This window comes from Monodon monoceros, unplaced genomic scaffold (assembly GCF_005190385.1).
Source record: "Monodon monoceros isolate NGI ecotype Baffin Bay Population unplaced genomic scaffold, NGI_Narwhal_1 Super_Scaffold_11, whole genome shotgun sequence".
Classification (NCBI taxonomy): domain Eukaryota; kingdom Metazoa; phylum Chordata; class Mammalia; order Artiodactyla; family Monodontidae; genus Monodon; species Monodon monoceros.
Genome location: NW_021703767.1, coordinates 138,977,724 through 139,002,278, shown reverse-complemented (window position 1 = coordinate 139,002,278; position 24,555 = coordinate 138,977,724).

Here is a 24,555-nt window from a genome sequence, read left to right as displayed (position 1 = left end):
CCACACCCGCAAATCTAATTATCACAAAGACCTGCTGGTTCTTGCTGCAACATCTCTTGAAAAGCCAAAGCCTCATTTTATGTGTACTTCATTACTGGTTCAGGCTCCCAACAACTTTCATCTTTGTTAGAGCAAGAGCCTCTTTTTTCCCTACGTTTCATAATTTCACATGTTTTCTCTCAGACGATGGCTTACCTTATCGTTTTCTTACAATACTTTGAACAGCAGAGTTTTTAATTTTATTGAAATCCAAATGATCAATTTCTTTCATGCTTTTTGCTTTTTGTGTCATATCTAAGAAATATTTGCTTGACTCAAGGTCATGAAGATTTTCTCCTGTTTGTTTTTTTTTGCAGAAGTTTTATAGTATTCCTTTTTACATTTAGGTCTACAATCTATTTCAAGTTAATTTTTGTGTACATGTGAGGAAAAGTTCATTAGAGTTTCATTATTTATTTAAATTGAGATACAATTGTGATATAACATTATTGAACATTATATAGTTTCATTATACAGCATATTGATTCAATATATCTATATATTGTGAAATGGTCACCCTAATAAGTCTAGTTAAAATCCATCACCACACAGTTACAATTGTTTTCTTGTGATGAGAACTTTTAAGATCTACTCTCTTAGCACCTTTCAAATATGCAATACAGTATTAACTGTAGTCACCATGTTGTACATTACATCCCAGGAGTTATTTTATAACTGGAAGCTTGTACCTCTTGACCACCTTCATCTATTTCACCCACTCCACATGCCCCACCTCTGGCAACCACCAATCTGTTCTATCTGTGAGTCTGGACTTTGTTTTTTCTTTTTCTTAGATTCCATGTATAAGTGAGATCATATGATATTTGTCTTTGTCTGACTTATTCACTTAGCATAATGCCCTCAAGGTCCACCCATGTTGCTGCAAGTGACAAGCTTTCCTTTCTGTGGCTGAGTAATATTCCATTGAATATATATACCACATAGTCTTTATCCATTCATCTATTGATGGACACTTAGGTTGCTTTCATGTCTTGACATGGAAGCCAAATAATGCTGCAAAGGACATGGGGTTGCAAGTACCTTTTTGAGTTAGCATTTTCATTTTCTTTGGATAAATATCCAGAAGTGGAATTGCTGGATCATACGGTAGATCTTTTTTTAATTGCTTGAGGAATCTCCACACTATTTTCCATAGTGGCTGCAGCAATTTACATTCTTACCAATAGTGTTCAAGTCTTCCTTTTGCTCCACATCCTCACCAACACTTGTTACTTGTGGCCTTTTTGGTGATAACCATTCTCACAGGTGTGAGGTGATATCTCATTTGATTTTGATTTGCATTTCCCTGATGATTAGTGATGCTGAGCACCTTATCACGTGCCTGTTGGCCATCTGACAATGTCCTCTTTGGAAAAAATGCCTACTCAGGTTCTCTGTCCATTTTTTAATTGGATTGTTTGGGGGGTTTTGCTACTGAGTTGTATGAGTTCTTTATATATTTTGGATATTAATCTCTTATGAAACACCTGATTTGCAAATATTTTTTCCTATTCCATAGGTTGCCTTTTCATTTTGTTCATGGTTTCCTTTGCTGTGCAAATAAACTCTTAATTGATTTTCTTCATCTTAGTTCCCTGCCCGTCAATTCCATTCTACTACTCTGCCACCAGAATTATCCTTTTATAACACGGAATTCCTCATTTGACCCTCTACTTAAAGACTGCACTTATTGGTTTTCAAAGTTTGACCACTGCAAACTGTTGAAGTACGATTTTGTGTTTTTCTTTCCACCCTTCAAGTGCACCGTACTGTAAACACCCAATTACAGTAGACAGCGGTTAGCCATGATGTCTGGCTCCATTCATGTATTTGTTAATTCAATAAGTCACATATCAATTGAACAGCTACTGCATTCTCAATTCTCAATAGAGGATTTAGGTTCTAGGGGTAAAGCAATGAACAATAGAGACAAAGTGTCTTAACTCCAAGGCTTACATTCTGACATGAAAAAGACAACAAAAAGTCTTAAAATAAATAACTATATATCAGTAGACATATACACACACATTCGTGTGCTTTTTTTGGTGCATCTGCATCTATAACCTCAGATATAATAAAATGTTATCAAGAAAAATAAAGGAGGTTTATTTAAAAATAAAGGGCTATGCCTCAGTGCTGAAATTGCATTTGAGACATGAACTAAAGGAAGTAAGTGAGTGAATCACATGGTACAGAGGAGAGCATCTGGACACAGGGAAGGGCAAGTGCAGAGACCCCAAGTTCACTGATCACTTTCTCTGCTGTGTCTAACCTGCTGATAAGCCCATGGAATTAATTATATTTGTTTTCATTTCATTTTTTTTTTAATAGTTTCCTTCTCTTTGCTGAAATTCTGCATTTATTTATGCACATACGTCATCTTTTCCACTTTCTCCTTTAACATACTTACCTGGGCCAACTTCTGGGTCTTCTTCTATTGACTGTTTCCTGTGTTGGCCATGGGTCACATGACCTCGCTTCTTTACATATCTTGTAATATTTTATAGTATGCTGCATATCTTGTATAAAGTATGGTAGAGAATAAAATATCACCGTCATAAAAGGGCACTCCTCTTCTGTCATGTTTCCGACATGCTGAGTTAATCTAACCTATAGTTGACTTGAGTTACAGCTTTGTTGAAGTTTTGGTTAGAAACAGCTCACCATTAGCTTCAATTGTGAGGGTGAATCAAGACTGTTCCTTCAGCAGATTTTGGGATCTGATCCCCAGTGAAACCCTGCAAATAATCCTTGTGTTTTATAGCCAGGCTGGTAGTTTTTTTGGGAGCTGGTCCATTCTTTTAACTCGCCAGTCCTGCCTCCAACTTTTGCATCTCAGAAAATCTCTCGCTGCCTTGATGATCTGCCCCATGCCTTCCAAGAGGTGGTTCCATGCCTCAGACAAAGGTGTCTTAGCTCTCCTGCCTCAACTCCAGCCTTTGGCAGCTGTTTTCTGACCCACGTGAAGTCCTGTTGTGCTCAAGCAGATTTGCCATGCCAAGGCTTCAGCAGGCGTTTCTTTGTCTTGCACTTGTAGACGGCCCTGTGCACCTCAGGGAGATCTCGCAGCAATTCTGCCCTTGATTTTGTGCACTTGGTGAAGAGCCAGGGTGGAGAACCGGTGGATGGAAGAGCTCTGCTCTGTTGCAGGGCATCCACTATTCTGATCTGTCATGCTCGTCCACATGCAACCATGACAGATTCCACTGGTGTCTTCTTCCTCCTATTTATGGTGGATTTCTTCTCCCACTGCTTCTCTGGGGTAAAAGCAGTGGCACTCTTCTCTCCTCAGAAGGGAGTTACAACTCAGTAAATGGAGTTCCCTTTTCATTCTCTGCATTCTCAGTTCTCTGAAACTTGATGCTTTTGTAGGCTTTCTGGTTTGTTCTTGTCTTAGGGTAAGAGGGACACTCTCTCTTGTGGTTTTCTACACGCTGACCGGAAATGGCCGTCTTGCAACCAAATCTGAGACATCATAACTGGTAGGGAGAGCCTTAGGTGAATTTTGATTTAAGCCAAAAAGAAGGTCGACAAATTATTAATTTTTCATTCTGTGGTTTTGCATCTCCCTAATGTAAGTCAGGGATTGTTCTAGGCCCTGGAAATACAGAGATGAAGAAGACAAACGTGAAACTTACATATTTTAGAGGGGGTGGACGAAAAAAATAAATATGCTAAACATTTAATTTTAGTTAATGGCAAATATATTGGGGGAAATGAAGCAGGGTAAATGGATATATTAAACCCAGTTTATGCACCGTCTTGGGTTTGCTTAACCTTACCTAATGGTATACCCATTCTGGCTGTTTACTTCATTGGCTGGGTTGGACCTAACAATTGCTTATGCCACCTTGGAGTCATAAAGCTACCACAGCCACCATTACAATCCAAAGACACCCTATGCATAGTACCAAGGCCCTTGTCTATTCCCTACCTGGAATGGTTGTTTGAATCCTCTGGCTTTTGGGGATTCCCTGGCAGTCCAATGGTTAGGACTCGGTGCTCTCACTGCTGGGGCCCCGGGTTGGATCCCCGGTCAGTGAACTAAGATCCCGCAAGATGCGTGGTGTGGCCAAAAAAAGAAAGAATCCTCTGGCTTGTTCAGAAGCTTCCTGAAAGAGCTGCACCACACAACCCCCAAGTGTGGAAAAGTTAAAACCCTGTGGGACCTCAACCCATTAAGATGGCTACTATTAAAAAAAACTCAGAGAGGGCTTCCCTAGTGGCGCAGTGGTTAAGAATCCACCTGCCAATGCAGGGGACACAGGTTCGAGCCCTGGTCCAGGAAGATCCCACATCGTGGAGCAACTAAGCCCGTGCACCACAACTATTGAGCCTGCGCTCTAGAGCCCGTGAGCCACAACTACTGAGTCTGCATGCCACAACTACTGAAGCCCACGTGCCTAGAGCCCATGTTCCAAAACGAGAAGCCACCACAATGAGAAGCCCGCTCACCGCAACAAGAGTAGCCCCCGCCTACCGCAACTAGAAAAAGCCCGAGTGCGGCAACAAAGACCCAACACAGCCAAAAATTAATAAAATAAATAAAGTTATTAAAAAAAAAACAGGGCTTCCCTGGTGGCGCAGTGGTTGAGAGTCTGCCTGCCGATGCAGGGGAAACGGGTTCGTGCCCCGGTCCGGGAAGATCCCACATGCCGCGGCGCGGCTGGGCCCGTGAGCCATGGCCACTGAGCCTGTGTGTCCGGAGCCTGTGCTCTGCAACGGGAGAGGCCACACAGTGAGAGGCCCGCGTACCGCAAAACAAAACAAAACAAAACCAAAAAACCCACAAAAACCTCAGAGAATAACAAGTGTTGGTGTAGATGTGGAGAAATTAGAATCCTCGTGCATGGTAGGTAGCAATATAAAATGACACAGTGGCAATGGAAAACAGTATGGCAGTTACTCAAAATTAAAAATAGAATTTCCATATGATCCAGCAATTCCACTTCTGGGTATATATCCAAAAAACTGAAGTGGGGTCTTGAAGCCCAGCATCATTATTCACAATAGCCAAGAGGTGGAAGCAACCCAAAAGGCCAGCACTGGAGAAATGGATAAACAAGATGTCGTTATAAATACAGTGGATTATTACTCAGCATTAACAAGGAAGGAAATCCTGTCACATGCTGCAACAAGGAGGGACTTGAAGACGTTATGCTGAGTGAAATAAGCCAGACACAAAAAGATAAATACTGCAGGATCCCACTTATACCTAGAGGAGTTAAATTCCTGGAGACAGAGAGTGGAAAGGTAGTGGCTAGAGGCTGGGGGAGGACGAGCTGGGGAGTTGTTGTTTCATGGGTATAGTGTTTCAGTTTTGCAAGAAGACAAGAGTTCTGGAGAGATTGGTTACAAACTATGTGAGTGTACTTAGGAGTGCTGAACTGTGTGGCTAAAAATGGCTAAGACGATAAATTTTATGTCATGTGTATTTAACGCAATTAAACAAATCAAAACAAAACCTTATAAAGTAGACCTTAAATAATGACAGACAGGCAATTGGAAAGAGCTCGAAGATAAATGAGTCGTTCTTTGTCTCCCTGACCCCTCTAGTGACAGACTGTTAGGAGACTCAGTAATTTCACAGAGCCCTTCTGGAAACGCTGTAAGACCAAGTTATGGTTTGTATTTTTCTTTTTTTCGATTTTTTTGGAGAAACCATGATCAGCTGAATAACACACTCTCCTGGCATATGTTTTCTTTTATTCATCATCCCACTTCCCTTTTATATGCTTATTTCCTTAGGATTTCAACCCCACTCCCTCCCCTCCCAATAATACATTTTAGTATTTAACTCTTGCATCAAGTTTTATTTTCTAGGGAACTCAGGCTCAGGCAGTGGGTTTGTGCTATGGTTTCTTCAGGGTCAACGTTTTAGGACAGATGCCATTTGAGCTGAAGCTTCAATAAGGAAGTAGAATGTGGAGGTGTTTGGGAAGGGCATTCCAAACAGCAAGTACAAAGACCCTCCCATGGGAGCAGCTTGGTGCTTTTGGGGATTGATGAGAAGGATAACGTAGTTGGCATGAAGTGAGAAAGAAGGCAAGTCGTGGGGAAGGAGATGAGGGAGGGATTCATGTCTCCCATCTCCTAGGGCCTTGGAGGCATGTTAAGGATTCTGATTTTTATTCTACATGATGGGAGCCAGTGGAGGGCAGTTAAATCATCTGAGCTACAGTTGTAGAAAGGTCCTTTTAAAAAAAAAGACACGTGTCGGTAAAGATGTGGAGAAACTGGTACCCTTGTAGGTTGTTGGTGAGAATGTAAAATGATGCAGCTGCTCTGTAAACCAATTTGGTAATTCTTCACAAAGTTAACCATATGGCCCAGCAATTCTACTCCTACGTATATAGCCCAGAGAATTGAAAATAGGTGTTCAAAAAACACTTTTACACAGATGTTAACAGCAGAACTATTCAAAATTGTCAAAGGTGAAAACAACCCAGATACCCATCAACTGAAGAATGGATAAACTAAATATGGTATATGCACGTACGGGGAGATTATCCAGCCATATGAAGGAACGAAGTTGTTATACATGCTATGACGTGGATGAATCTTGAAAACATGCTAAGTGAAAAGAACCAGACCCCAAAGGTAATCTCTTTTATGATGCCATTTACAGAAATATCCAGAACAGGTAAATCTATAGAGACAGGAGGCAGATGAGTGGGTTGTCAGGGGCTGGGGAGAACAGGAATGCAGAGTGACTGCTAATGGGTGCAGAGCTTCCTTCCGGTGTGAGGAAAATGTTTTGGAACTGATGGTTGTACAACATGTAAATGTACTAAATGCTGCTGAACTGTATGCTTTGAAATGATTAATTTTATTTTTTTAATTAAAAAAATTTTTTTTGATATTGCTGACCGACTCAAGTTTTATTAGGTTTGGAAGTAGTTAATTTTTTTTTTTAACCAGAGTAGTTTTCCTTTCTTTTGTTTTATTTTTAACATTTTAATTTAATTTTATTTTATTAATTTTTATTAGAGTATAGTTGCTTTACAATGTTGTGTTAGTTTCTTCTGTACAGTAAAGTGAATCAGTTATACGTATACGTATCGTATATCCATTCTTTTTTGGATTTCCGTCCCATTTAGGTCACCACAGATCATTGAGTAGGGTTCCTTGTGCTAAACAGTAGGTTCTCATTAGATATCTATTTTATATATAGTGGTCTATATAGGTTAATCCCAATCCCCCAGTTTGTCCCACTCCCCTTCTCCCCTTGCTAACCATAAGTTTGTTCTCTACACCTGTGACTCTGTTTCTGCTTCGCAGATAAGTTCATCTGTACCATTTTTCTTGATTCCACATATAAGTGATATTATATCATATTTGTTTTTCTCTTTCTGACTTACTTCACTCTGTATGACAACCTCTAGATCCATCCACGTCTCTGCAAATGGCACTATTTTGTTCCTTTTTATGGCTGAGTAATATTCCACTGTATATATGTACCACATCTTCTTTATCCATTCCTTTGTCGATGGACATGTAGGTTGCTTCCATGTCCTGGCTATTGTAAACAGTGCTGCGACGAACATTGGGGTGCATGCATCCTTTCAAATTATGGTGTTCTCCAGATGTATGCCCAGGAGTGGGATTGCTGGGTCATAGGGTAGTTCTATTTGTAGTTTTTTAAGGAACCACCATACTGTTCTCCATAGTGGCTGCACAGTCCCACCAGCAGTGCAGGACGGTTCCCTTTTCTCCACACCCTCTCGAGCACAAGATGATTGATTTTATGTTACATGATCTTTCTGGTTTCTTTGTGAATGGACCGCAGGTCAAGTGAATACTGACCTGGATGGGTGTTAAGGAAGGCATTCCTATGGCAAAGAATTGAAATCAAGAAGGAAATCCAGTTAGGAGCATGTTGTACCAGTTCAGGCAAGAGATGATGGTGGCTTGGGATAATGTGGTAGTAGTGAAGATCTCATTTCTTGGGGAGGGTCAGGGAGGAAGTTTGAAGAACCAGATGGAAGGCAATGAGATGGGTTCTTCCTAAATGGGGCCTAAGAACATTGTACACCCACTCAGCAGCTTCATTTTTGTGGGCCCCTGTACATTTCACTGGACTGAGGACCACGTGGTTGGCCCAAGCATTGAATGATCTGAAAACAGGCAACCCGGTTTCCTCACCACTCTGACCGTTGCCTGTTTCACTGTTGATGATTTTTTCATGAGTCTTACTGTTAGAGGAAGAGGAAACAGAGAATATATTATAACAGTTCCAATGCTCCTCCTGCCTTTTATGGACACAGTGGAAACAGCTTATGGGTTAATCATTAGATGTTTTACTGCTGCCTAAAATGGGTAAAACCTTTCTTAAATGTTCCCTTCGCTTTGGAAATTCATTTGGTGGCCAGTTGGCTGTTTTTCAATTTCATGATGATTCTGATGACTCTTATGATGTGCTAGGGTTTTGCTGGAGGGGGTTCTTCCTCCCTTTTACCATCACTAATGACTTTTTCTCCGGAACTTGGACTGGCCTTGAACAGGCTACATAAACCATTTTGAGTTTCTGCAAAGCAGAGTCAGGTTAAAACCTCAAGCAAGGCTTGAATTATTCTATATTTCTTTGATTTTTATTATCAAAAAATAAAAAATGTATAAACCATAGCCTTTTAAGAAGTCAAACCATTTTGTGTAAAAGAACTGGCACCAGAGAATTTGAATTCAGTAGCTTTTCCATTTTGGTCAGCTAATTTTGTGTTACATTAGATCAATTGTACTCTCTTCCTCAATCAGGATGGTGAGGCTTTTAGGCAAGCCTAGATAAATGTGAGTGAGGTGAAGTAGTAATTGGGACAGTGAAAAGCCTACTACCCTACATTTTCTGGAAGCTAGACAGCTCAATTATCTGAACAGTATTCGTGTAATGGAGCTGCAAGTGGAGTTAATAGTAACCTGGGCGGGTGCTAAGGAAAGAATTTCTGTGGTAAAGAATTGAAATCAATGCGCTCACTTTTTCCTGAGTGCAAACGTTGGTAGCTTTGTTCAGTGTTATTTGTTTTTATAACAGACATAATACTATTCCCACAAAAGGGAACAAATTAAGATCAAGAGACCATGCACACACTGTGAGTGTAGGTGATTTCCAAGCTGACCGAAGTTAAGGATCACCTCTGGGCTACAATGCATTAAAGACTTTTTCCATCTCTCAAAGTTTCTGAAGATCAATGAGTTCCTCTGTACAATGGAAAGTATCCCATAAAAAGGAAACCTGGATAGAAAGCTACTGGTAAAAATGTGTTTTATTGGGAAGTAACATGCCTAGGCTCTGTAAGTTAGCACTTTAACATTTCAGTGTTAGAATATAAAAATAGGTCAAGAGATATATTAAAATAGATCATGGTGAGGCTGTTCCAATGACTGTCACGGATAAGCCAGCAGCAGCATGTCATAGAGAATATGGGTTTTCTTCCTAGGAAGTTTCAGCTATAACTAGATAGGTTCAAAGTGGCAGTCATTCATAAACCCATAGGTGGTAATGGAGTTCTTTTCAGTCTGTTTCTCCTTTCACTCAGTCTAGTTTGCCACTTTCTTTATAGCCCATTTCATCTTAATAATCAACACTTGGGAGGAAGACAGGTGGTCGCACCTCTTAAGTACCTATACCAGTTGCTTCCTTGACAAAGTGCTGGTTACGAAAGCTGCTCTTCCATAGCTACTACCTTAGCTATGTTGAAAATTCTGGAACAAAATTGAGTACAGTAAAATGGAACGAACCGTAAAAGATTAAATTAGAAACAATATGTTCTCTATCTAGGGCAGTATTTTTAAAATTCGAATTGGTTGCCAATATTTTTAAATTGGAAGATTATATTGGTATACACACACACACACACACACACACACAAATCCCAGATTCCCAATGTCCCTTTAAGAATTGGAGAATTGACTCCTGGGCATATAACCGGAAAAGACCAAAACTCTAATTTGAATAGATACACCCCAATGTTCAAAGGAGCACTGTGTACAATACCCAAGACACAGAAGCAACCTAAATGACCATCGATGAATGGATAAAGTAGATGTGGTACATATACACAATGGAATATTACTCACCCATAAAAAAAAAATGAAATAATTCCATTTGCAACAACATGGATGGACCTAGAGATTATCATACTAAGTGAAGTCAAACAGAAAGACAGATATCATATGATATCACTTATATGGGGAATCTAAAAAAATGACACAAATGAACTTATTCACAAAACAGATATAGACTCACAAACATAGGAAAAAAATTTAGGTTAGCAAAGGGGAAAGGGAAAGGGAGTGATCAATTGGGAATTTGGGATTAGTAGATACAAACTACTATATATAAAATAGATAGGGCTTCCCTGGTGGTGCAGTGGTTGAGAGTCCGCCTGCCGATGCAGGGGACACGGGTTCGTGCCCCGGTCCGGGAAGATCCCACATGCCGCGGAGCGGCTGGGCCCGTGAGCCGTGGCCGCTGAGCCTGTGCGTCCAGAGCCTGTGCTCCGCGATGGGAGAGGCCACAACAGTGAGAGGCCCGCGTACTACAAAAAACAAACAAAAACAAAACAAAAAAAACCCCAAAAAACAAGAGCCAGGCTGCTTGAGTTCAAGTTCCTGATCATAGAATTTTTGGTTTTAGGGGCTTCAGCAAGTACTTAGCTTTTCCATACCTTACTTTCCCCACCTGTAAAATGTCTGTGTGACAATACTTACATCATAGGGTTGTTGTAAGGATTTGCTGACCTGAAACAAAGAGACTGCTAGTTATTTCTCCAGCAAAGAAGGGGTCATTTGGGATCAGCAGAGAATTGTCGTCCAGCATCTGCAACCACGATGAGTCACAATGCAAGTCCCTGCAGGGCAAGAGAATGAGAAAGCTTTAATAAAGAGGAAAAGGAAGTTGGGAGGACTGTAATAAACAAAGAGTCCATGGCTTTTCATTGGCTGAGTCTTTGCTCAGAAAGAAGAGCAGTCTTCCTTTTTCCTGTTGGGCTCTCTTATCATCACAGGGCATGAGAGCTCCCCCTTCTAGTCTCCCAACTCTATTTAAGTGAGGTTTCTGTTTATTAATTTTACAGATTAAATAAGTTAATATTTTAAAGCACTTAAAATAAAACCTAGTTTATTTTAGATGCTCTCTGTGTTTACTGAGTAGATCAAATATAGTATGAGCAATTTAGGCTAGAGATGGCAATGACATTTTAAAATTTAAGTTGCAAAGTTTTGAGGGTATTACTTTGTTTCCTTTGGATTTTTGGAGTGACAAAAGACAATCTGTAGTCCATTGTACATTATGGGGTAGGTCAGAGTTATTGGAAGTGCCATTGACCACTTGGTGACAGTGTATCAAAAGATTCTAGAATCCTCAAGAGCTCCCCAAGGACAGGATAGGACTCATGAGCATTGCTAGAGGCGTTTGTAGTGCCGCTTTGACCGAGAGTGATTTAGTTTAACGGATCATCAAAGTAAAGGAGGCCGTAAATTCGGATCAGACTGCCAGGATGCATATTTTGCAACAGAAGAATCTGCAAACATTAGTTTAACAGTCAAGGGGCAATGTTCTGGGGCCAAAGTTAAAAAACAAAAAATTCTTGTGAGAGGTTTTCCTAACCTCGTACTAAATAGATGAGATTAGTTTATGTGCACAGGCCTAGGGACTGTAAGAAAGGGAGTATTTTAACTTTAATGGAAAATGTGCATTTCCTCACCCGGAAGCATTCCTGGGTCTGAGGCTTCTTGCCCTTAAGGAGCTTAGCACAACCATCCTCTGACTTTGCAGCTGGGAATTGCCTGACCTATTATAAGCACTCAATAAATAATTGTTTTAAAATAAGTGATAAGGTAGCTAGCATTGATATTTTAGGTAAATAAGCAATTTTCATTTTAGAAATTCCAAGTAAATAAGTTCTAGTTTCCACGTATTGGTCATTGCCAGCTTCCCAAGCTTGTAACCATTTGACTAACATCCCCTCACCCTTCCTCCCAATTCTAGGCATAATTCTAAAGTTAGGAAGTAGATCAAGTACATCTATCTCAAAGCTAAGGCTTACCATCAACATTTAAAAAAAAAATAGCACTTTTGAACTTGCCAAACAAGTGATCCCTCATGTTATTTGCATGTGCTGGTCCCTCTGCTGAGAATACTCATCTCTAGGCATTTGCATGGTGCCTTTGGGTCTCTGATCAAGTGTCACTTTATCAATAAGAACTCTTCCACCCATGTTATATAAAAGAGTAACCCCTTCCACACACACACAGATACACACACACATACACACTCACATGGAGGCACTCCCTGTATCTTTAACCCGGCTTTATTTTCTGCCAAGGCACTTACAATTTTTCAAAATGTCAAGTGTTTACTTGTTTAGGTGTTTATTTTGGGTCTCTTCCCATTAGAATGGAAGCTTCAATGAGGACAGGGACTTGATATAATTTGAATTCCCAGCACTCAGTTCAGTACCTGGGCTCAAATAAATATTTGAATAAAGGTACAAATTAGTGAATGACCATTTATTGAGAGCCTAAGATTTTAATTTGTTCTGATTACAGAGGAAGCATTATCGCAGGTTATCTTCAAAACATCGCTGGGAGGTGAGAACTATTATTTCAGATTTTTTTTCTTTTCAAAGATGCTATTGCAGATAAGGTTTTATTTGTTTTATGAAAAATAGTAATACAGTAGAGGTCCCAGAGTCCTCTTTCCTTTTACCAGTGTAATCTCGATGCCAGCTAAGGATAGCTGTCCTTTAAGATCTACTTAAATTTAGCTCAAACCCCTTTTTCATTCACAGAAGAAAACCCATCCCCTACAAGGAAGTTTCCAAAGCAAAATATTATCTTGATGACATGTTATTTTAGTGGAGAGAAAAATTGCAGCGATTGTATGTTTCTTTACACATATAACGTGTACATACATATATCTGTTATAGTTGCTTTCACTCGATTGAAATAGGGTTTTTTTTGTTTGTTTTTTTGTGGGGGTTTTTTTGTGGTATGCGGGCCTCTCACTGCTGTGGCCTCTCCAATTGCGGAGCACAGGCTCCAGACGTGCAGGCCCAGTGACCATGGCCCACGGGCCCAACCGCTCCGCGGCATGTGGGATCTTCCCGGACCGGGGCACGAACCCGTGTCCCCTGCATCGGCAGGCGGACTCTCAACCACTGCACCACCAGGGAAGCCCTGAAATAGTTTTTAAGTTAAAAAGAATGACTCCACTAGGATGGGAAGGCAAACCGACCCTCTTAATATGGGTCTTTTTCAAAATAATTGCAGCATTCATGTGGCTGAATTTGGACTGGTCTGATCTTGTCATGTTTGGCTCACTGGGTTGTATTTGTCATGTCAATGAGTGTTTATGCTCTTTATATTAAGTGGAATTGGTGGCAGAGGAGGGACTCAAATCTGAATATTATAACATCCCAAAGTGGCACACTCAGTCGGTCCAAAGTCATGGAGAGAACTGTGAATTTTATCTGAGTGCCTTTCCTCTGGTCTTGCTCATGTTCAATCCATTACCATCAGCCACATCAAACCTTATCATGTCATTTCCCTCCTTGAAATCCTCCCTTTCCTGACTATTGCTTTTATTTTTTATCTTTTAATTGGGGCTTAGTTGTTTTACAATGTTGTATTAGTTTCTACTGTATAGTGAAGTGGAGTTCCCTGTGCTATACAGCAGGTTCTCATTAGTTATCTATTTTATACATAGTATCAATAGTGTATATGTGTCAGTCCCAATCTCCCAATTCATCCCACTCCCCTTACCCACCTTGGTGTCCATACGTTTGTTCTCTGTGCCTGTGTCTCTATTTCTGCCTTGCAAACAACTTCATCTGTACCACTTTTCTAGATTCCACCTATATGTGTTAATATACAATATTTATTTTTCTCTTTGTGACTTACTTCACTCTATATGTCAGCCTCTAGGTCCATCCACATCTCTAAAAATGACCCAATTTCGTTCCTTTTTATGGCTGAGTAATATTCCATTGTATATATGTGCCACACCTTCTTTATCCATTCATCTGTCTATGGGCATTTAGGGTGCTTCCATGACTTGGTTATTGTAAATAATACTGCAATGAACATTGGGTTGCATGTGTGTTTTTGAGTTATGGTGTTCTTTGGGTATATGCCCAGTGGTGGGATTTCTGGGTCATAGGGTAATTCTATATTTAGTTTTTTAAGGAACCTCCATACTGTTCTCCATAGTGGCTGTATCAATTTACATTCCCACCAACAGTGCAGAAGGGTTCCCTTTTCTCCACACCCTCTCCCTCATTTATTGTTTCTAGATTTTTTGATGATGGCCATTCTGACACGATACCTCATTGTGGTTTTGATTTGCATTTCTCTAATGATTAGTGATGTTGAGCATCTTTTCATGGGTTTGTTGGCAATATGTATGTCTTCTTTGGAGAAATGTCTGTTTAGGTCTTCTGCCCATTTGTGGATTGGGTTGTTAGTTTTTTTTAGTTTTATTTTTTTGTGCGGTATGTGGGCCTCTCACTGTTGTGGCCTCTCCCGTTGCGGAGCACAGGCTCCGGACGCACAGGCTCAGCAGCCATGGCTCACGGGCCCAGCTGCTCCGCGGCATGTGGGATCTTCCCAGACTGGGACATGAACCCGTGTCGCCTGCGTTGGCAGATGGACTCTCAACCACTGCGCCACCAGGGAAGCCTGGGTTGTTAGTTTTTTTGATATTGAACTGCATGAGCTGCTTGTATATTTTGGTGATTAATCCTTTGTCAGTTGCTTCATCTACAAATATTCTCTCCCATTCTGAGGGTTGTCTCTTCATCTTGTTTATGGTTTCCTTTGCTGTGTAGAAGCCTTTAAATTTTATTAGGTCCCATTTGTTTATTTTTCTTTTTATTTCTATTACTCCAGGAGGTGGGTCAAAAAGGATCTTGCTGTGATTTATGTCATAGAGTGTTCTGCCTATATTTTCCTCTAAGAGTTTTATGGTGTCTAGCCTTACATTTAGGCCTTTAATCCACTTTGAGTTTTTTTGTGTGTATGGTGTTAGGGAGTGTTCTAATTTCATTCTTTTACATGTAGCTGTCCAGTTTTCCCAGCACCACTCATTGAAAAGGCTGTCTTTTCTCCGTTGTGTATTCTTGCCTCCTTTGTCAAAGATAAGGTGACCATAGGTGTGTGGGTTTATCTCTGGGCTTTCTATCCTGTTCCATTGATCCATATTTCTGTTTTTGTGCTAGTACCATACTGTCTTGATTACTGTAGCTTTCTAGTATATTCTGAGGTCAGGGCTCCTGATTCCTTCAGCTCTGTTTTTCTTTCTCAAGACTGCTTTGGCTATTCAGGGTCTTTTGTGTTTTCTCTAAAGGGCCAAAGAGCAAAGATTTGAGGCTCTGTGGGCCTCATGTTCTTGTTGCTGCTACCAACTCTGCCATTGTAGCACCCAAGAAGCCAAAGACCCATAAATGAGTGAGCTTGACTGTGTGCCAGGAAACTTTATTTACAAAAATAGGAGTGGGCTGGATTTAACCTGCAGGCCATACTTTGCTGACCTCTGTTCCACTGTCAACTTGGCTTTGGCGAGAAATCCATTTCTCACAACCCCATCCCAGGACGGTGTTAGCCTAGAATTGGTTGGAGATTTGGGAGGCAAAAGTGAAGCAGCATCCATCAAGCTGTGAAGGGCTTTGGTGGGTGGAGTTGGGGAGAGGGTCCAGTTCATCCTGCTGAGCGTCCAGCTCTTCTCCTTATGGCCAGGGAATTTGTCCAGCTATGACCCCGCCCACTCTGAGACACTTTGCTGTGAAAGCACCAACAACCGACACTTCCCATGGAACCAGACACAAAGTTTCCAGGTGTCTCTGAAAATGGAAACTTGTTCATCTGCCCCATCGCTAGGGAGAGTTTTTCTCCTTTCCTTGTAATTTTCCTTCTCCAGCTCTTCCAACTAAGACCTAAGATCTCACTCTTAGAATAAGCCTCTTATTTCATTGCACTTATAGTGCTTTCTCGATGGTGCTGTCCTTAAAGGATAAAGTCCAGAAGGGAATGAGGTTTTCTTAGTTGAGCCCTCAGCGTTCACTACCAAGCATCTCTCCCACTGACTGACTCCCACTCCCTCCTTTTCTCCTCTAGCTCATTATTGTGTACACTGTCTTTGAGTGCCCTTTAGTTTCATTTTCATTATTATCTTACAATGGATTTAAACCTGGAGATAGGTAGGGTATTCTTGATTAAAAAATTCTACCAAATTATTCATCAAGGAAGACAGACACACTCTTGCCAACAGCCAACGTGTGTTTACTTTTCCCTTGCCCTTGTTGTAAGACCTGATGGAGGCCCCGGCTTGGGTGAGGTACCAGCCCTGGGTGTTCATATCAGAATGATCCTGATTCAAATCTTCTTGCTCTCTGGGTAAGCCTGGGAATGTTACTTACTATTTTAGAATCTGCATTAGCCCATGTGTTGTGAGGAAAACAGTACGTACTGGGGGATGGTGGGAGGGTGGAGTATCATTTTTAAATGCATCTACAATGTATAGAGGGTTCTGATACACACCCCTGGGAGGAAATGATAGGAATTCCTGTACCAGCAGACTACAGTATTTCTAACTGAAACAGGCAGATGTAATTGCTTCGCTCGGAATGATTGACATGGAGCCCATTCTTCAAAGAATCAAACCTTACCTGGCCAAATGCTACTTCTTCCGTGCAATCTTTTCTGATCCTTCCAGCTATAAATTTCTCTATGAAACCCATTTAATGCTGGATTGTTCTCTTATGATACAAATCCTTTACACTAATAGATTGTAGCATAGCAGTTAAAAGTAGGGGTTAAAGGTTAAAGTTTGTATGCCAATTTTTTAGTAGATACATAAATTTGGGAACAATTACTTTCCCTTAGTCCCAGTTTCCTCACCTTGAAAATCGAGATAATAATAGAACCTATTTGCTTGACATAAGCACTCATTACACATTAGCTGTTACTATTTTTATTATGTGGTTAGCTATATTCTGTCCCCCCCCCCCGCCTTGTATGTGAATTCTGTAGGAGAAAATCTGTGTTTGGTTTATCATACCTGTGGTTTTGATCAGTGTTGTGGATTCCCAAGTCATGTCTGCTGAATGGCTAAAAATATGAATGTGCTTAGTTAATCAGATAAAAATGATTCATCAGGGAAAGAAAAACAGATCAGTGTACTTGGATACACCTGCTTCTTGAAGACATGTATTTAGGACTGAAAATACCTTGTAGTGTTTTCAATCACATAACTTTAAATATTTAAGATCCCAGATTGACCTTCTGTTGTGCTTTCTGCCTCTTGCCCTCAGAACTTACTTCTTACCCATTCTGAGCTAACCCCTGCTGGCATCAGTCCCATAAAAGAAAATGGATGTTCTTATTCCTAAATGAATAATAACACTGTTACTAGTTTTTTTCCACAGGGGATTCTTCCCTTGTCTTATTGCAGCAGTGAGACAACACAGAGAAAGGGCTTCGACGTTTTTCTCTTGAAATGGGAAGAGACATCTCAAAAGCAAATATTTCATATTTGTTTTGGGTGCTGCTGACACGTCTTAATTTACAGTTATGTGGAAGCTCTAGGTTACAAAGCTGACATCTGAAGAAAAGACCTGAAATGGGGAGATTTGGCAGTCTCTGCCTTTTCCATTACCCGATGGATAATTTCATAGCGATGACAGCTTGAGACATAGTTCTAGAAATTCTCTTCTTGTCAAATATACATTAAAACTGTGTGTGTGTGTGCATTTATTTTAATGTTTTTTTCTCTTCCTTTTCTCTAAGTGTTGAATAGTGTAGCTCTCTCCATTGGTATTTGACATCTGTAAGAAGGTGGGACAGCAGCAGAGAATTATTTGAACATTGTGTGCCCCGTTATGATGGCAAAATGGCACCTGAGGGAATTCCCTGGTGGTCCAGTGGTTAGGACTCCGCACTTCTACTGCAGGGGGTGTGGGATGCATCCCTGATCGGGGAACTAAAATCCCTCATGTCACGTGGAGTGGCTGAGAAAAAAAACTGGCATCTGATTTTAAGAGTGTAAATACCACATTGAACTTCACTGTGAGGGTTTCATTCTTCCCTTGGGGATTACAGCATTATGGCTCATCAATAAAGTGCAGCAAGAATAGTTAAAACCTAGGAAATATATGTACAGTCCATCATGCATAGGGTTCCCATTTCTTGAGAAAGAAAGCTTTTTATTCATGTAATATATTTTCATATTATTTCTTCTTGTTTATGGTCAAAATTGTATTTTAACATCATGATTCATCAACGTAGACTTACCACATTGACCCTTAGTGACAGGTATGTGAGGTAGAAGGGAGCTTTGGAGATCATCTAGCCATTTACACTGGGGGATATCCAGGCTTAGAAGCTGTGTTTTGGCCTGGAGCTAGTTGATGACCAGTAGAAGCAGAAGAAAAATTCGAGTTAGCTACTACTAGCAATACAAATCATATTGCTTATTTCTAGTGAAAGCTGTCAGAGCATTAAGAAGCTGTAGACTGGTAAGTTGTGATGACTACAGAATTACGGTATGACAAAGATGAGGATGGGCCCCATTGCCAGACTGATTTAGTTTCAAATTCCATGCTCTCTAGCTGGATACTTTGGGCAAGCTACTTAATTCTCTCTGCGCTTCTACTTTTTCAACCATAAGAAAGTATAAAGTAAAAGTGTTTTCTGAAGTAGAGGAATTATGAAAGTTACTGCCAGATATTAAGTATGCAATAAGTTTTAGTTGCATGTTGTACTATTATTATTAATAGTAGTAGTAGTACTATTAGTATAAATACTACTTACTATTATATTACTTACTATTTTAAAAAAATATTTATTTATTACTATTTTTTAAAAATATTACTATTTTTAAAAAATATTTATTTATTTATTATTTATTTGGCTGTGCTGGGCCTTAGTTGCGGCATGCAGGATCTAGTTCACTGGCCAGGGATCCAACCCGGGCCCCCTGCATTGGGAGTGCAGAGCCCTGGCCACTGGACCACTAGGGAAGTCCCTACTTCTTATTATTAGTGTTTATATTTCTCTTTCTTGGACTAATTGTTCCTGTGGTATTTTTGAGACAGTAAGTTATAAAAGTGGTTAGGGACTTCCCTGGTGGTCCAGTGGTTAAGGCTGCACCTCCACTGCAGGGGCGCAGGTTTGATCCCTCGTGGGGGCACTAAGATCTCACATGCCGCGGGGTGTGGCCAAAAAGTAAAAAAAAAAGTGGTTAGAGAGGGCTACTTTATGAAGGGAGCAGCCTGTACCGTTCTGTCCATAAACCTGAACAATGTTGTGTTTTCTGCAAGACTCTGCAGACCTGAACCGTTGAAGGAGGTTTCCCATGAGAGCAAAGGGGAGGACATTTTAGAATATGAATTGCTAAGAGGCATTCCCTTTTAAGCTGTCACCAGCAGCCAAGTTAGAACCCTGGGTGTGCAACATCAGTTCTCCAGGGTGATAAGTCTGAGCAGGAGGTAAGGAAAAGAGAAGGGAGGGTAAAAGAAACTTGCAGGCTCACCAAGAGTTATTACACTATTCAAGTCAGTGGTGAGAGGCATATCTCAAAAATAAAGGATAGCCACTGTACTTTCCCTTACTTGTTCAGACATTGGAGCATGGCAAAAATGGCTAAGGTTTATTGTGTCAGAAGAAGCAGTTTGTCTTGTTTTTAAAGTGGAGAGTACACGAGTCACCTTCATGTTTGAATTTTAATGTGTAGATCCTAACTAAAACGTAAATGTCTTGAAAACCAATACCTGTCCTTTTGTACACTGTATTGATTAAAGATTTGTTAGATGCTGTTTAGAGTTTGAAAAAGGATGTATATCAAGAGGAAAGAGCTTTTATCAATACCTGTCTTTTTTTTTATTCAAGTATAGTTTTTTTTTAAATTGAAGTATAATTGCTTTACAATGTTAGTTTCTGCTGTACAGTGAAGTGAATCAGCTACATGTATACATATATCCCCTCCCTCTTGGACCTCCCTCCCACCTGCCCACATCTCACCCATCTAGGTCGTCACCGAGCACCAAGCTGAGCTCCCTGTGCTATACAGCAGGTTCCCACTAGCTATTTTCCACATGGTAGTGTATTTATGTCAAATCTAATCTCCCAATTCGTCCCACCTTCCCCTTCCTCCCCTGTGTCCACATGTCCGCTCTCTATGTCTGCATCTCTATTCCTGCCCTGCAAATAGGTTAATCTGTACCATTTTTCTAAATTCCACATATATATGTTAATATACAATATTTGTTTTTCTCTTTCTGGCTTACTTCACTCTGTATGATAGACTCTAGGTCAGTCCACATCTACAAATGACCCCAATTTCGTTACTTTTTATGGCTGAGTAATATTCCATTGTATATATGTACCACATCTTCTTTATCCATTCATCCGTCATTGGACATTTAGGTTGTTTTCATGTCCTGGCTATTGTAAATAGTGCTGCAATGAATGAAATCCTTTTGCACTGTTGGTGGGAATGTAAATTGATATAGCCACTATGAAGAACAGTATGAAGTTTCTTAAAAAACTAAAAATAGAGCTACCATATGACCCAGCAATCCCACTATTCAAATGTAGTTGATTTACAGTGCTGTGCTAGTCTCAGGTGTACAGCAAACTGATTCAGTTTTGCATATATATATTATATGTGTATAATATATATATTATACTATTTTTCATATTTTTTTCCCATATAGGTTATTGCAAAATATTGAGTAGAGTTCCCTGTGCTATACAGTAGGTTCTTGTTGTTTATCTATTTTGTATATAGTACTGTGTACCTGTTAATCCCGAACTTGTAATTTATCCCTCCCTTACCCCCTTTCCCCTTTGGTAACCCTAAGTTTGATTTCTAAGTCTGTGAGTCTCTTTCTGTTTTGCAAATAAGTTCATTTGTATCATTTTCTTTTTTAGATTCCACATATAAGTGATATCATATGATATTTGGCTTTCTCTGACTGACTTACTTCACTCAGTATGATAATCTCTAGGTCCATCCATGTAGCTGCAATTGGCATGATTTCATTGTTTTTTTATGGCTGAGTAATATTCCAGTGTGTATCTGTGCATATGTATATATATATATATACACATATATACCACATCTTCCTTATCCATTCATATGTTGAATGGATAGGTTGTTTCCATATCTTGGCTATTGTAAATAGTGCTGCAATGAGCATTGAGGTGCATGTGTCTTTTTGAATTATGGTTTTATTCAGATATATGCTCACGAATGGGATTGCTAGATCATATGGTAGCTCTATTTTTAGTTTTATAAGGAACCTCCATACTGTTCTCCAAGTGGCTGTACCCATTTAGCTACAGTAATCAAAACAGTATGGTACTGGCACAAAAACAGAAATATAGATCAATGGAACAGGATAGAAAGCACAGAAATAAACCCATGCACCTATGGTCCAATTAATCTACAACAAAGCAGGCAAGACTATACAGTGGAGAAAAGACAGTCTCTTCAATAAGTGGTGCTGGGAAAACTGGACAGTAACATGTAAAAGACTGAAATTACAACATTCTCTAACACCATACAAACAAAAATAAACCCCGAATGGATTAAAGACCTAAATGTAAAACTGGATACTATAAAACTCCTAGAGGAAAACATAGGCAGAGCAATTTTTGACATAAACCACAGCAGTATATTTTTGGATCCGTCTCCCAGAGTAATGGAAGTGAAAACATAAGCAAACAAATGGGACCTAATTAAGCTTAAAAGCTTTTACACAACAAAGGAAACCATAAACAAAATGAAAAACCTACAGAATGGGGGAAAATATTCGCCAACGATGCAACTAACAAGGGATTATTCTCCAAAATATACAAACAGCTCATGCAGCTCAATATCCGTACCTGTCGTGATTCTCATATAACCCAGAGAGTAGCCCATGTGCCTGTATCTATACTGCCAGCTGTGCTAGACTTGAGATGGCCAGGAGAGTTAACTGTGACCATGTGTTGGTACAGTCCTGCCAGGAGAGCATATCTTAATGGTACTGAGCTCACAGCCCCAAACTGTGTGAGCTGTTCCATGTTCACTTATCCACACCTCTGGTTTTTCTCCCTTTGGAGATTGCATTCTCAAAATATGCAAAGATATAATAGCTGGTTGCAGGTCTTGGAACCTGAATATGTTGATGTTGGAATGTAACCACACACACCGAAGCAGGACCAATCTGAGTTTTTTTCTCTCTGTTTACTATGCTATTTTTTAAGTGAAAATAGCAATGAGCCTATATTTCAGGGTTCAAACTTCTATCTCACAGTGTTGTAAGGATGAAACAAAATTAAATATGGGGAAAATATTGAAAACTGTAAAGAAAAGGGATATTCTGGGAAGACAACAGCTCCTTTTCTTTCAATCCTATTTCTAACCTGTCTTTCCCACATGGACCAAATGACTACTGAGGCTGAAGGAAGGTCGTTGTAAGTGAAGCTTTGGTTCTGCAGGAGTTATGGTGGGTCAGAGGAGTAGGAAGCTTTTTGCCTTCATTGGTGGATGCTATCCTAAAGACCAGTATCAGAGGGAACTGAAGTGAGGATTAGGATTGCCAAGGCTTGAGAAAACCATGACCTCACCTTAGTGTGTGCCCACTGATAGAAGGTCAACATCTCCGTGGTGGGGGGTGGGGCGCTGGACTCATGATGCTCAGGAGGCCAAGAAGAATTGACTGGGTGGATGGTCCTCCTTGCCCCTGAGGGTGAGTGAAAGCAGCCAGGGATTGGGCAAAGGATTCCTTGTGATGCCTTCAGAGACTCATGGAGTAGAGAGCATTTAGCTTTTCACTGCTTCCCGGACTTCAGAAACTCCAGGTATTAAACTTTAGGCTCTATGGAAAAATAAAATTTAAGGTGCCCAGAAACTAGAAAGATGATCAGTAAGAACAACCCAGAATGCACATCTAGTGAAACAGAGACCGGAGGAGTCATATGACAACTTGAAAAAAAATAAAGCACTTAAGGCAATAGAAGAGTAGATTTTCTGGAGTTAAAAACAATTTCTGTGCAAAAGTTTTTGGTTTAATTGAAGGAGAGGATGGTCAGAGTTGAGATTGAATTGGTAGTCCAGGAAATCAATTAGAGTAAATATCTTAAAACATAGAGCAAAAACATAAAGAGAAATTATGATGAAAAAGATAAATGACATGGAAGATAGACCCTGGACATCTGAATGCACATAGAACTTAAGAAGGGAATGTCTCTGAAAGATCCAAGTCACAGAATGAAAAAGCATATTTAAGTCCAGGGGTATGGATGAGAAAAGACAGGTGCATAAGCACACCTGGAAATTCTGAGAACCTTCGTATGGGAAAGATCAAGTTACACATAGGGGGAAAGATTAAGACTGTTATGCTATTTCCAATCTGCAATACTGGAATCTAGGAAACAGTAGCATAGTTCTTAGAGACAACAGAAGGTTCAGGAATTCAACCTGAGAATCTCTTACCCAGAAAACTGTAATTGACCTGGCAGACCAAACAATTCAATTAAGACTTTATAATAATTTATAGAATATAATCTCTAAGGAAAACACAGTGTTCTAGAAGAGATTCTAAATGAACAAGTGAAGAAGAAATGAGTAATCAAGCCAAGGAAATGTGAAATGAAGTAGAAATTGTGAACAACAAATCTGAGAATGAACAAGTGCTTATTTGTGTGTTTACTTAGACAAAGATGGATAATGATAGACTGAGAATATGTGATATAAATGCCAAATATGATAAATGTGACAGAGAAAGAGACACTGCAATGGAAATTCAACTAATAGTTAAAACTAAAATTATTAAATTCTCAGTAAATCCTAGGACTTGAGCTGAGGGGGGAAAGATCAAGGAAGTAAAATCATTCAAATTCTTCAATTTTGATGGAAGGGTCAAAGAAAGAAATGTCTGTATGCTAAATGTGTAATCTATGGAGAAGTGGAAAATGATAGGACGTGGAGCATTTTATTGGGGGAAATGGTTTTTACTTCAAATAATTGTAGAGAAATATTGATAAGGTAATCATTAAAGAATTGGGAAAATCTATTGGTAAAATTTCCAAATGAGCATAGGAAAAGAGCAAATAGCAATAATCATCAAACCAAAAAAATAAGACAGAAAAGTAAGTAAAATGAATGTTGAAAATAAAGGAGAAGGAATAAAATTAAGTATGTCAATGGTTTCACTAAATATGAGAACTGAATTCTCTGATTAAAAGTGTCAAACTGACTTAAAAAATATAGTTAACTGTTATTCACAAGAAAAATACTCAAAATGATTTTAAAGAGTCATATAAAGAAAATGCGAAGAAAAAAGAAAGCACAAGAGGCAAAAGGAATATCAGTGTAGAATTTAAGGTTAAAAGAACTAAGTCATGAGGGGTAACAATTAAAGGTACAGTTTATGAAAAACATATACCAACCAGGAACTGGAATGCTCTGAACAACTCAATAGCTCTTAAGAGAGATAAAGAAAAACTTAAAAATATGAGAACTTGATAAAAATA